We start from the raw sequence: 14,549 nt of genomic DNA on the forward strand, positions 1-14,549 counted from the left end.
ATTGGCCAGCTATTTTTAAAAGGTTTTACGCTGTGAAAAGTTTCCATGTGCACTATTTCAAAATGGCAGCTAAGTAAGACTAACGAAGAACTATTCACAATAATAATGCAATGCATAGTATTTGTTACAGGTGTTTGTCTTTCACTTTCACTTTGTAAGATACATCTGTGTAAAGTTGTGCAATAAGCAAACCCATCTTTGAATGAGTACTGACATTTTTTGGTGATGGTGTGCTTAAGTTTTGTATGTTGGACAGCTAGGGTAAGACTTAGCCCCCCCCCCCCCCCACAAAAAGGCAATGCTCAAAACGGCTGTTACTGTCTATGGGTATTGCTGAAGAGCCTTACAACATGTATTTACCACTTGTGACGACTACTTGTATGCTTATAAAGTGAAGGGGCGTTCAAAAAACTGTTTTGTTGCTTTGAGGGGGAGGGGGGTCCTCATATACCCTTTACCAAGGAGAAAATGCCTTGATGCCCCTGCCTCTTCAAAAACATACAGGCCTGTATTGGAAACAAGTTAGTGTGTGTTATGTATGAAGGCATCTCACAAATGATTTGAAATAACATGAATAATGTGTTCTATGTTTTGTCCCTGGATATTGAAACATCTTTGTGTTCTTTGCTGATCCTTGTGTTGCCTAAACTCGGAGCAGATCATAGGGGTTCTGCTTTGAGTATTAAGATAACATTAATGCTCTGCTCTGTGTTTAAGCCCTGGACATTGAAACATCTTGGCTGATCCTTGTGTTGCCCAAACGTCTTGAAGCAGATCATAAGGGTTCTGCTTTGGGTATTAAGGCCGCCAAACCAGCAGGGATGAGGTTTCACTTTTCTCCACTTTGTCACTAAGTCACTTAGTCAGTGCACGTACATGAGCGCAATCGGGCGTATGGTTTGAGGACCATTCGGGTCCGATAAAGCACCCAAAGAAAAGAAGGGATTTCGACAGTTGAAGGCAACTCCTTGTGTCCATTGCTGAGATTGAATAGGGGCACAGCCAAATTCTGTTTACTTTACTTTGGGTACGAACGAGTGCAGTGGGTCCCCCCTCGGGGCGGTCTTTGTAGGCCGTCTATCTCAGCTTTGTCCCCGGTATCCAAACTAGCAAGACACCGCTTCAACACGGCGACAACGCCACATAAAAGCAGTCTGCTTGCCTTTGAATTATTTGGCTAATTTAAGGAAGGTGTTACTCCTGCATCTTTGCGTTTGAAGTTTGTTTGACTTTTGGTGGCGGGGTGGTAAGACCACATGAAAGCTGTATTCAAAACATGAACCGTTAGTGTATTAACCACAACAAAAGTTCCTGGTGTGACGAGTTAATAAAATATTCAGTCGTGAAGATCCACCCCAAAAGTGTTTTGGTTGGGTTTTTTTTGCTCCTTCCCTACTGAAGAAAAACTACCCTACCACCCTACAACAACACAATCCAGGCTTAGGCCTTGTGTGGCTTCTCAGTAACAACCGTTAGCTTAGCGCTGCTTCTTTGCACGCAATTAAAGCGGCCATAGACCCAGACTTTTGGAGGGGAATTTACACCGATTTTGACCACCCATATACTTCGTTGAGGTGTATACTTTTGGCAATGGCTAGAACCTGTTGTCCTTCTCTATATTTAATCAAAAAGCTAATACTAATTTGAACGTTGTACCAGTGGTTTGTTAAATTAAATGACGCAAAAGAACACTTGCTTTGACATTAAAATTAACTGCATGTTGTGACAAACTTTCAAGTGTGCGAAAAAAGAATGATGTGTAGTTTTAATTGGCGGCTTGTTTGCCGAAAATGAACGGGGAGACAAGATAGATCCCTGTTTTGGGGTTCAATTACATTCTAAATGTACCTTGTAGCTGACGTTTGCTTCATAATAACTCTGTCGACAAGTCTTACTAAATTAAGCACTTTTCACAGATCGCATTTTTGTTTTAACTCGACAAATAACATCAGAACCGGCAACAGGCAAACCAATGGATTTTATTCTCTTCATTAAAGTGTTTCAAGTCAACTTACTTGGCAAATGGGGGTAGTTTTTGTCGGGGGGGGCGTATCGTAAGTGGACCTACGATTAGCACTGGGTTGTTATTTTGACATGTTCTTGTCAACCTTCGTTCCATTCACAGGGAGCTCCCTAGAAACCGATCAGTGACAGCAAACAACCCTGGTAAGTCCATTGGTGTTTTTACAAGACGAAACAACTTTGTGCGTTAAGAAAAATACAAGAGTTGTATTCGAGGAGGCAGGTTAACAATGCCTCCTTACAGAAACAGGCCACTCTTCTCCAAACACGCTGATTTGTTTTTTCTTCTGTACCATGTAAAACGAAATCTGGAGGGAATATAGCTTAAAGGGACACATTGCCTTCAAATCTCTCAGCATTTTGCTTTTTGGAATTGCATCCTTTTTTAGAGTTGCTCCTGCACAAAAAACGCACATAGTGCGTTTTGGTAAGCACAGTTTTGTTATGCTTAGCTACTTTTCGTGCTCTATGGAAATGTGCCAGTTGTCAGCCACAAAGTGTGCACAAGTTTAAAGAGGAGTAAAGCTTTGTATACTCAATGCTATTTTTTGGTAATAGACTCATTGGATTGGGAGCTTGTGGGCTCATTGGACTTGGGGCTTGGGACACATTGGACTTGATGTGGCGTTGAGGGCTCTCTGTTAATGACCGTTAGTTTGGGGCAAGTTCCTGAGATTGGTTTGCATGTGAGTGTTTGTTAGGGTTTAAACCTTATTCTTAACCCTGGAAGACAAGAAAAGAACATCAGAGCTGTGTCTTACAAATAATATCCAGTATCAATCTTGTCGGGTAAAATGACCTGGGGAATGTACTCATCATTTTGCTCCTTTTTTTCTGAAGACGATCAGAGCATACTGATCGAAACGTCGAGTCGTGAACCACCGGTTATTTTCACAGCCTAGACTTTCACAGTATACAATGTTTCAAATCGTACTTGTGTTGATTCTGTTGTGAAAACATATAACTACCTAATTTTGCGACGTAGTCATTTATCAACTTGATATTATAATTGTTATTTGAATGTACAAGTCAATCCTCGGTGAGCTTGTAACAGTTGCTGTTTCCTCGATTGATGACGCCGTGTTTTGTGGTCGTCGCCCCGGGGCTCCTCTTGCTCTGGACACCCTTCAAAAGGAACTGCAACCTTCGCACGCAATGTCCTTCTAAGTTAAGACCAGCGTTCGTTCAACCTCATGGTTCCGTCTACCTGGTAGAAGGGTCGTGGATCCAAGCGAACACAAGAAAATCAAAGCCCCCCCCCCCCCCCCCCCCGTGTTTTGCCTACCTGCGTGTGGCCCAAATTACATGGTAATACCGATTTTAACCTGCTCTTTCAATTCCAACTGATGATAAACGTCAATAAGTAAGTTGTGTACAGGCCCGTAGCTACTTGGCATAATTGATGTTTACGTTAATAATTTAAGCCTCTCTCCGTGGAGTATTGCGATGGGGCTGTCCGTAACTGTCACGTCACCCATACATGCTAACTGAGAAGGCCAATCGCTCCAAAACTACACTGGGACTGCTTGCAGAATTAAACACGGCTCTAAAATTTTAATTTATGCGGTTTTCATCTTTCAGTTTTCATCCTCAGTGCTTTGTCGATTTAATGTCCAGATTCAAACCACTACAGGTTTAGCCCCAGCATGCAGCAGCATTCTCTTGAAGACCATCATAGTGTTATTCTCGAAACGTCGAGACCATATTACGGGTGTAGGGTTGGGCATACACTGTATCTAAGTTTCTTGTTAGTGGATGTTTATCATAATATCATTATTATAAAAAAAAGAGTTAAAAATAATAAAGTCTGCCTCATTTTCCATCCAATGGTGGTGTGTATTAATTCGGTGTGGTTTTGTAAGGATGTTTTACGTCCCGATAGGGATGGGTCTCTACAGCCTGTTTGTTCCCACTTGTAATAATTTGTGTGAAGCTTCAATGCACTTGCATTTTGTTAATCAAAATTTGTCAAAATTAATTAAAAGTAATATATCCAGGTTGACCCTTGAATTTTATCTCAAAATTCATCAAAAACTTTGAAAAAAAAAAAAAATTAAAGGATCGTTGTTTTTTTTTTAATAAAATCATCATTAATACGAGCAAAGTGTTATTGAAGGTTCATTGAAGGTCCATCAAAATTCATTGAAAATTAAACACAAATTCGAGACCTGTTGCTTTTAAACAAAATTTGAGTCTAAAAATGTGTATTTTGTTGGCGTTGATTTTAATCATCTTATAAAACCTAAACATTATTCACCGCTGAGTGCGCTGTCTTCAATTTGTGTTAATATTCTTTCGCCAAAGAGGGCGCTATCTTCAATTTCGTGTGCGCATGTGCACTGCAGATTCTTCGTAAAAATGTCGTCTGCTCACTATGGATATAAAATCAAAATGTTTTCTTCACAAAACACCGGTAAGTAAGGATTTGTTTGTTTAGTATTATGGTTAGTTCTTCTGTAAATAGCTGGTAGATTCTTGGGGAGTATCTAGATGCCGTGGGGCACCGGTGGCACTCTTTTTATGGTGGGATAAAAACTGAAAATGTTTTGTGTTGCTGTTTGGTCATTCGTGTTGGACATGTTGCTGTTGTTGGAAGGCATTAATTGTATATTGTACGTAAAAAGTAAGTTACTTTAACCATGCTTTAACATACCATGCAATGGTCATGATGGACGGCAAAGCCGCAATTATGATAGTAAAGTCATGTGGACAAAGTTAAGCCCCTAAGCCAGAGACCGTGAATGAGAATCATAGCAACTTAGCGTGGTGAAGATACCTCTTATAAACTTTTATGTGTACTACTATTATGTATAAACTTATCACATAAACAAACACAATCTAAATTGATGACAGCTGTTGATATTATTCTTGGTGTTGACTGGTTGATTTCATTTGATTGACACTCACTCTCAGCTCACACTTTCCAATAAAATGTATCTGTATGACCCCTATTGCCTTAATTAATACATCAAACATTGAAAGTGTGTGCGCACCACGCACAACCACCAACTCTCAGCGATTAACAAAGATTAGAGTTTGCATTTTTTACCTCATGTCATGCATGTGGCTCACTGAGCCGCTGTTTGTTCATTCTTGACTTCATATGCCATGGTCACCGGTTGTCAAGTGTTAAGGCTGCAGCACTTGCCATAACAAGGTTGTGGGTTTGAATCCTACCAAGCTTATCACTGATTTCATAATGACTATAATTATAAGTTTTGTCTGCCAGTTACTGAACCACAATTTCTTGATTTATGCAGTTCAAAATCGTGTTGTAAACCAATGTTTGTATGAGAGAGATTAGCTGTTGCTAGGCTTGTGTTTATATCCCCCTTGTGGGAGTGTCGGCGAACAAACAACAATATAAACAAAATTAATTTAAAATATTATGGGCAATACAGTTAAGCAGCGCCTACCTTTGCGTGCTGTCACTCTCAGTTCAATCACGAAGGAAGGAAAAGTTGTAGAAGTCAGGTCTAAGTTTTAAAAAAGCAAGACTAAATTTAATGTTAAAGATGCTATGTCAAATTTTTGGCCCCAAACATTAAACAATAATTTTTTTGAGTGAATGGTATTTCAAAGAGTCTCACCAGCTCTAATGAAAAAAGTTTAACTTTTACTTTTAATGGTCAGGAACCATGACAAAAATTTTGAGCACTTTATTTCACTGCTTCTAATAATTGGGGGATTTTTTTCGAGCAATGGCTCAAATGAAAGCTTCTAACTTTCAAAATACCTATCGAATTTTAAATCAAAATGTTGGGGTCAAATCGGCCAAAAATCTGACATAGCATCTTTAAATATTTTTAAACATCCTAAAAAGTTTGTGTCATTTCAGGCCATGAATAATTTGCCATTGTTCCCTGTGCTTTTGCTGTCATACCATTTGCAAGGTTTGAAAACACAGTTACATTTTCCTCGTAGAAGTGACACTTACAAGAGGAAAATTGCTGTGCCCCTTTCAAGAGTGAAGTTCAAGGCCTGTTATTATACACTACCTTCTGTACAAGGGGAGACCAGGGCCCAATTTCATAGAGCTGCTAAGCACACAAATTTGCATAGCATGAAATTTCTTCCTTGATAAAAACAGGATTACCAACCAAATTTCCACATGATTTTCAGGATAAGCAATCAACAGCTGAACATCAAGAACAAGCAAAGTGCAACAAATGGAAATTTGGTCGGTAATCCTGTTTTTAACAAGAAAGAAATTTCATGCTTAGCAAATTTTCGTGCTTAGCAGCTCTATGAAATTGGGCCCAGATGTTACCACCCAACAGGCCTGGCCATTGGTTGAATTGTATCAATAATAACAAAATGAAAAATCCCAAACCCCACCTTTTCACTCAAATTTTTGTTTAATGTTTTCCCCACTGTAGGAATCTTTGAAGTTACCTCACTGTGTACAGCGTTTCAACAAACACAGTTTTAGTCATCACCAACTATCATCACGCAAGAAGTCCTCAGCAGATGACAGTTTGAACTACGCTTCACCTCTCGAAATTACTGCAAATACTGGTGAGTTTCAATTTAATTTTCTTCTTGTGATAGATTTTGTTGCCAGTGTGTGGATCCTGCCGATAATTCAAAGTGCATCCCCAGTCACGCTGCCCCTCACTGTCCCCTCCTTCTTCTATTACCAGCCTTTACTTTAATCCAAACCTCCCCCTTTCTTTCAATCTTGAACCGCTCCCAAGATGTAACCCCTTCTACTACCAGCCTTTACTTTAATCCAAACCTCCCCCTTTCTTTCAATCTTGAACCGCTCCCAAGATGTAACCCCTTCTACTACCAGCCTGTACTTTAACCCCAACCTCCCCCTTTCTTTCAATCTTGAACTGCCCCCAAGATGTAACCCCGTCTACTACCAGCCTGTACTTTAACCCCAACCTCCCCCTTTCTTTCAATCTTGAACCGCCCCCAAGATGTAACCCCGTCTACTACCAGCCTGTACTTTAACCCCAACCTCCCCCTTTCTTTCAATCTTGAACCGCCCCTAAGATGTAACCCCTTCTTCTACCAGCCTGTACTTTAACCACAACCTCCCCCTTTCTTTCAACCTTGAACCGCCCCCAAGATGTAACCCCTTCTTCTATCAGCCTGTACTTTAACCCCAACCTCCCCCTTTCTTTCAATCTTGAACCGCCCCTAAGATGTAACCCCTTCTAAAACTAGCCTGTACTTTAATCCAAACCCCCTTTATTTCAATCTTGAACCGCCCCCAAGATGTAACCCCTTCTAGTACCAGCCTGTACTTTAACCACAACCTCCCCCTTTCTTTCAATCTTGAACCGCCCCCAAGATGTAACCCCGTCTACTACCAGCCTGTACTTTAACCCCAACCTCCCCCTTTCTTTCAACCTTGAACCGCCCCCAAGATGTAACCCCTTCTTCTATCAGCCTGTACTTTAACCCCAACCTCCCCCTTTCTTTCAATCTTGAACCGCCCCTAAGATGTAACCCCTTCTAAAACTAGCCTGTGCTTTAATCCAAACCCCCTTTATTTCAATCTTGAACCGCCCCCAAGATGTAACCCCTTCTTCTATCAGCCTGTACTTTAACCCCAACCTCCCCCTTTCTTTCGATCTTGAACCGCCCCTAAGATGTAACCCCTTCTAAAACTAGCCTGTACTTTAATCCAAACCCCCTTTATTTCAATCTTGAACCGCCCCCAAGATGTAACCCCTTCTACTACAAGCCTGGGCCCAATTTCATAGCGCTGCTTAGCGGCCAAGTTTGTGCTTACTGTGCAATTTCTATTTCATATCGCTGCTAACCGTAATCACATGAAAAGGAATGCTAACCTTCCAGTGCTTACCGCATGAAAATAAATGACGTCACAATGCAAATAGGCTACACGGTAAACACGCAATATGGGGGCCCTATTTTTCTGCTAACCTGTGAAATACGCTAAGGCTTAAGCAAATTTGCTTACTGTTAAGCAGTGCTATGAAATTGGCCCTTTACTACAATCCCAACCCCCCCCTTTCTTTCAATCTTGGACCGCCCCCAAGATGTAACCCCTTCACTACCAGCCTGTACTTCAATCCACACCCCCCCTTTCTTTCAATCTTGAACCACCCCAAGATATTACCTTTTCTACTACCAGCCTGTTCTTTAATGCAACCCCCCCCCCCTTTTCCATTGTTGAACAGCCCCAAGATGTTACTCCTTCTTCTAGTACAAGCCTGTATTTTTAAAGACACTGGACACTATTGGTAATTTGTCAAAGACCAGTCTTCTCACTTGGTGTTTATCAACAATATTTTAAGCATAAAATTACAAACCTGTGAAAGTTTGAGTTTAATTGGTCGTCGAAGTTGCGAGATAGTAATAAAAGAATAAACACCCTTGTCACCACGAAGTTGTGGGCTTTCAGATGCTTGATTTCATGACCTCAAATTCTAATCCTGAAGTCTCAACATCAAATCCGTGGAAAATTACTTCTTTCTCAAAAACTATGTCACTTCAAAGAGAACCCTTTCTCGTGTTTTATAGTATCAACCTCTTCCCATTATTATTACCAAGTAAGGTTTTATACTAATAATAATTTTGAGTAATTACCAATGGTGTCCACTGCCTTTAATCCCACCTTCCCCCTTTTTTTCAATCTTGAACCACCCCCAAGATGTAACCCTTTCTTCTACCAGCCTGTACTTTAATCCAAACCCCCCTTTCTTTCAATCTTGAACCGCCCCCAAGCTGTAACCTCTTCTACTCCCAGCCTGTACTTCAGTCCAACCTCCCCCTTTCTTTCAATCTTGAACCGGCCCACAAGATATTACCCCTTCTTCTACCAGCCTGTACTTTAATCCAAACCCCCCTTTCTTTCAATCTTGAACCGTTCCTAAGATGTAACCCCTTCTTCTACCAGCCTGTACTTTAATCCAAACCCCCCTTTCTTTCAATCTTGAACCGCCCCCAAGATGTAACCCCTTCTACTACAAGCCTGGGCCCAATTTCATAGCGCTGCTTAGCGGCCAATTTGGTGCTTACTGTGCAATTTCTATTTCATAGCGCTGCTAACCGTAAGCACACGAAAAGGAACTTCCAGTGCTTACTGCATGAAAATAAATGATTTCACAATGCAAATTATACACGGTAAACACGCAATATGGGAGCCCAATTTTTCTGCTAACCTGTGAAATACGCTAAGGCTTTAAGCAAATTTTTCTGCTACCACAGTAAGCACGCAAACTGTTAAGCAGCGCTATGAAATTGGGCCCTGTACTTCAATCCAAACATCCCCCTTTCTTTCAATCTTGAACCGCCCCAAAGTTGTAACCTCTTCTACTATAACAGCCTGTACTTCAGTCCAACCTCCCCCTTTCTTTCAATCTTGAACCGCCCCAAGTTGTAACCCCTTCTACTATCAGCTTGTACTTTAATCCGAACCTTTAATCCGAAAATTTAATACTCAATCATTTTCAATTTGATTCAATTTTAGTTTTATTTAATTTTTTCTCCCATGAAAAATCAACAAGTTTACACAGTTAAAAAGCTGAGACAAATTGAAGTCTTTACAATAAAATCTAGACAATATATTGTCAATGCACCGATAGACAGGATTTAGTGTTCACAGAAAACCCAACACATTCTCATAAGAACAAAGTATCAACCTGGGCCCAATTTCATAGAGCTGCTAAGCACCTGCCTCGATAAAAACAGGATTACCAACAAAATTTCCACATGATTTTCAGGATGAGCAAACATCAGCTGAATACCAGTAACAAGCAATATGCAACAAATTGAAATTTTGTTGGTAATCCTGTTTGTATCAAGGAAGTAATTTCATACTAAGCAAATTTTTGTGCTTAGCAGCTCTATGAAATCGGGCCCTGATCTGACGTTTTGCTTATAAATGAGTAAAACATAAATCAGGGTTTATCCAAGGCATTATTCCATGAAAAAGGCCCTACACTATTTGTAGCCAAGGTTACATATTTAATACAAACTGTCAAGTTTGATCAATGGTGCTTATAACATTCTTGATTCTTTGATTTCTGTTTACAGGTTCATTAAGATGATGAGGAGCAGTGGTTTCTTCACAAGAGATGCACCAAGGCTGTGATGAGAACACTTAGATTGCAGCTTCATCATGACTTCAAGCACTTCATCCTCTCTCTACTACAAGCTTCTTCTTTTATTCAATTCAAGGATATTAAGGTAGGCTTGTTGTTTTGTTTATGAATTGTAAAAAGGCCTGTTAACAAACAGTTTGGCTTCATCACCGTGATACTTAAAGGGGTTTGTCACACTTAAAGGCACTTGTCAGCAACTTTGAGTCAACTGCTGCAGCGCACACTTCCACTTGTAAAATGTTTTTACAATCCAAACAAAAGTTGCCAAAAATACGATGGGGTAAATTTGATGAAGTCTTACATTGTGTAAACAGACCTTTAATTATAGTCCATTATTGCGACTGTTGATGTATTAAGGTACTATCCATGGTGCTGGCAGACGGATATTTAAAGTTACTTATGCCATTTTGCGAGCAAAGCTCAAATGTACAACAAACAACTCATCAGCTGAAAGCACACAATGAATCGCAATGGCCACATTTCTTATAATACTAACGCTAAGCGGCAATATAAATATGTGTTGCTGGAATTACTCTTACTCAATCAAATGTCTTAGTTCATTCTCTTGGACAGCGTGACTTTCCTCCAAAGTGTTTGGATTTATCAAACTATCCAGATTAGCTTTTCCATAGCGTTGCAAATTACAGCAAACTCTCCAGCTCAGCTTTTCCATAGCGTTGCAAATTACAGCAAACTCTCCAGCTCAGCTTTTCCATAGCGTTGCCAATTACAGTTCATTGCTGACGAGTTTCTGCCCCGGAGTACTTCTCCTGAAGTCCTTCTGCCAGCACACATCTATAAAATAATAGAAAGACAATTAGTTAGTGTATGTGTAGTATATAATCATGTAGTATGTATGTCCACTCAGTGATGCTTAAGTGGATCAAAGGTATGGGTGTGTGCCATCAAGTTTGCTGAGTTTACATTTACACACTGGTAACAAGCAACTTTGAATGTGAATAACATAAAAACATCAACAGAGCTCGAGTCTGTAGTCCTTATCAGTTTTTATTAAAAACGCTTTGATATTGGGCTTGTTGATTGATTGCGCACAAGCAAACATGATTTTGTTCAGAGATAATTGACTAGAACTCAAACTTAATACTCAGTGAACTTTCAGATTAAACCGCATCAGTTTCAAGTTGTTGTTGTTGTTGATACATAGCAGCTTGGCTGATAAGGACTACGGACTCGAGCTCTGTTGATGTTTCTATTCATCAGAGTTTAGGTTCGAGTCCCGGTCGTGATACTTGTGTCTTAAAGCAAGACACTTAACCATTGTGGGGCCGTAAGCTGTTGGTTCTCTGTGCAGTGTAATACACCTAAAAGAACTTTGTGCCCTTATCGGAAAGAGAGGGGGGGTCTGCCCCGATATTCCTGGTCTGATCCGCTGTGCATCACAGCACCGTGTAAAGGAATTGGTCTCGTACTTGAGCATCAAGTGCGAGCATCACTGAGTGGGGGTTATGAGCGCTATATAAGAAGCCACTATTACCATTACAACTTAGAGTGCCCTTTTCTTATGGTGTGTTTGCCTTCTTGTAGAGATAGAAAGTTGCAATTAGTTTCTCGTAGTTTAAGTTAGTGGTGTAACCAGAGGGGGCCCCAAACATTTCCTGTCGTCAAAATGTCTATTGCGGTGAGAGCGAATCAGCTTTCTCGTAACTATCTATCGATAATGCTTTATCGCGATAGACTATTGCTACTGCACAAAGGAAAAACTAAAATGAAAATAGACTCCAAAATGATGACTGTTGCGGTGATAGTGAAACAGCTTTCTCGTATTCGTAACTTGCTATCATTATCAATACTGCTTCAAGTTCTTTGCGAGAGACTATTGCTCTCTTGACTACACTTTAATGACCCCCCTCCCCCTATCTCTAGTTACAACACAAACATATACACAACTTGGCTACTTACTGTGATGTATCTTGGCAATTACTCAGATAGAAATCTGTCGGTAAAGTTTGAGAAGCCAAAGATCGTGTACTTGTATAAAATTGTATCAATGCTAAGGCAATGTTGTTGTTGTTGTTTACATTATGGCCTATTGCTCTCTTGACTTCACTTTAATGACCCCCTCCCCCCTCCCCCTATATGTGGTTACAACACAAACGTATACACAACTTGGCTACTTACTGTGATGTATCTTGGCAATTACTCAGATAGAAATCCGCCGGTGAAGTTTGAGAAGCCAAAGATGGTGTACTGTACACTAATTGTATCTATGTTCAGGCAATGTTGTTGTTTACATTATGGCCTATGCTCTCTTGACTGCACTTTAATGACCCCCCTCCCCCTATCTCTGGTTACGACACAGACGTATACAACTTGGCTACTTACTGTGATGTTATGTATCTTGTCAATTACTCAGATAGAAATCCGTTGGTGAAGTTTGAGAAGCCGAAAGATCGTGTACTTGTATACTTATTGTATCTATGCTCAGGCAATGTTGTTGTTTACATGGCCTAGTATTGCTCTCTTGGCTGCACTTTAATTACCCCCCTCCCCCTATCTCTGGTTACGACACAGACGTATACAACTTGGCTACTTACTGTGATGTTATGTATCTTGTCAATTACTCAGATAGAAATCCGTTGGTGAAGTTTGAGAAGCCGAAAGATCGTGTACTTGTATACTTATTGTATCTATGCTCAGGCAATGTTGTTGTTTACATGGCCTAGTATTGATCTCTTGGCTGCACTTTAATGACCCCCTCCCCCTATCTCTGGTTACAATACAGACGTATACAACTTGGGTACTTACTGTGATGTTATGTATCTTGTCAATTACTCATATAGAAATCCGTTGGTGAAGTTTGAGAAGCCAAAAGATCGTGTACTTGTATACTTATTGTAGCTCAGGCAATGTTGTTGTTTACATTATGGCAACCGTCAATGTCTAGTTCCCAGTCTCTAAGAAGCGATAATACAGCTATTGATGGGTGTCTGACTATTTTTTCCTTTGATATTTATTGGGAAAAATACGTGAATAAGTGTACGTTTTTAGAGGTTTTTTATATTGGAAATGGCTTGTACTTGAAGAGTTTAAGTATGTAAACTAAATGAATTGTCTAAGAATTGGTAAAAAATGCAAGAATTGAATAGTCGATCTACCAAAATGCGTTACTCGTATGTTGTTATTGTATGTTGAACCTGTATACTTAATACACGTTGCTTAACTCAATTAAGTTGCATTTAAAAGCCGTTTTTCGAGTTAGGTTGTACATTTTAGATGAATTTTAAGGAGGAAATGTTTTATTTTATTGTAATATAATGATGTAAGCAGTTTAAACGTGTTTAGCAGTATTTTAAGGCCGTTTTAGTGAGTAAAATTGAGAAATTTCATGACTTTTTGCACTTAAAAAAAATTTTTTTCACCGATTGTCACCAAAATTAACGAGCGTACGTTTCAAGCGATTTTAAGAAAATGATATCCCAAAAATGAGTAAAAATTTGAAATTTTTGGTAAAAAAAAATTTTCTAACAACTTTTTTCACCAAAATTAACGAGCGTGCGTTTCAGGCGATTTTAATTTTTTGAAAGACCGTTAAAAAAAAAAATTAACGGTCTTTTTTTTTTTTTTTTACCAAAAAATCGAAAAATATGAAAAAATTCTTGCCTCCCTCTCCCCCTCTCTTCCCGGTGCCGCCTCCCCCTCTCTCTCTGGTCCCGGTGCCGTCCCCTCCTCGTGGTGCCGCCTCCGTGTTGACTCCTCCTGCTGCGTCTCCTGTCCGGGCGTCGGGTACCTATCATGTTCCTGTGGAAGAAACGTGGGTTATTTCTTTATTTCGCTTACCTCATGGTCCGTGCCGGGGCTCGAACCTCTCACCTTGTCCTCGCGAAACTGTAACCTTAACCACTAGGCCACAACGATGACTGTACAGATCATACATTTTTTGGAGTGATGAACTTTACACAACTTAGTGTGTACAGTATTGCGTTGTATATTTATGGGAATAATTAATTAAATAGCGCCCTCTGTTGGTCGAATAAATAATTAAATAGCGCCCTCTGTTGGTTAAGGAATCCAGCGCCAATGTAAAATAAAAAATTGTTTGCTGTTTTTAATTAGATAAAAAAAAGGAGAAAATTAAAAAAACGTTTTCGCCAATAAATTATTTAAGGAGTTCTATTCGTATCATTAATGTTTTTACCCTTTAAAGGCCCCTTTAACTAAGTCCAATTATTTTAGGCAACCATTTTAAACTAATATATTTTAAAACAAAGACAATGTAAGAAAGAAAACATGGCGCAAGTTATATGTAATATTTTCACATTTTTATTGACATTATTAAATAATAACATTTTTATTGACATTAATATATATTTCTATCTCTTTTATTAATTATAACATTTTTATTGACATTAATATATATTTCTATCTCTTTTATTAATTATAACATTTTTATTGACATTAATATATATTTCTATCTCTTTTATTTAT

General features: G+C 39.4%; 1 long non-coding RNA gene across 1 annotated transcript; it reads left to right on the forward strand.

The window, feature by feature from the left end:
* The first annotated feature begins 4,375 nt into the window (after positions 1-4,375).
* LOC139941037 (uncharacterized) lies at positions 4,376-10,374 on the forward strand. The gene is made up of 3 exons (XR_011786527.1): positions 4,376-4,435; positions 6,402-6,540; positions 10,036-10,374. It is a non-coding gene; the product is annotated as an uncharacterized lncRNA (long non-coding RNA).
* Positions 10,375-14,549: the final 4,175 nt, after the last annotated feature.

The sequence above is a fragment of the Asterias amurensis genome, chromosome 8 (assembly GCF_032118995.1).
Source record: "Asterias amurensis chromosome 8, ASM3211899v1".
Classification (NCBI taxonomy): domain Eukaryota; kingdom Metazoa; phylum Echinodermata; class Asteroidea; order Forcipulatida; family Asteriidae; genus Asterias; species Asterias amurensis.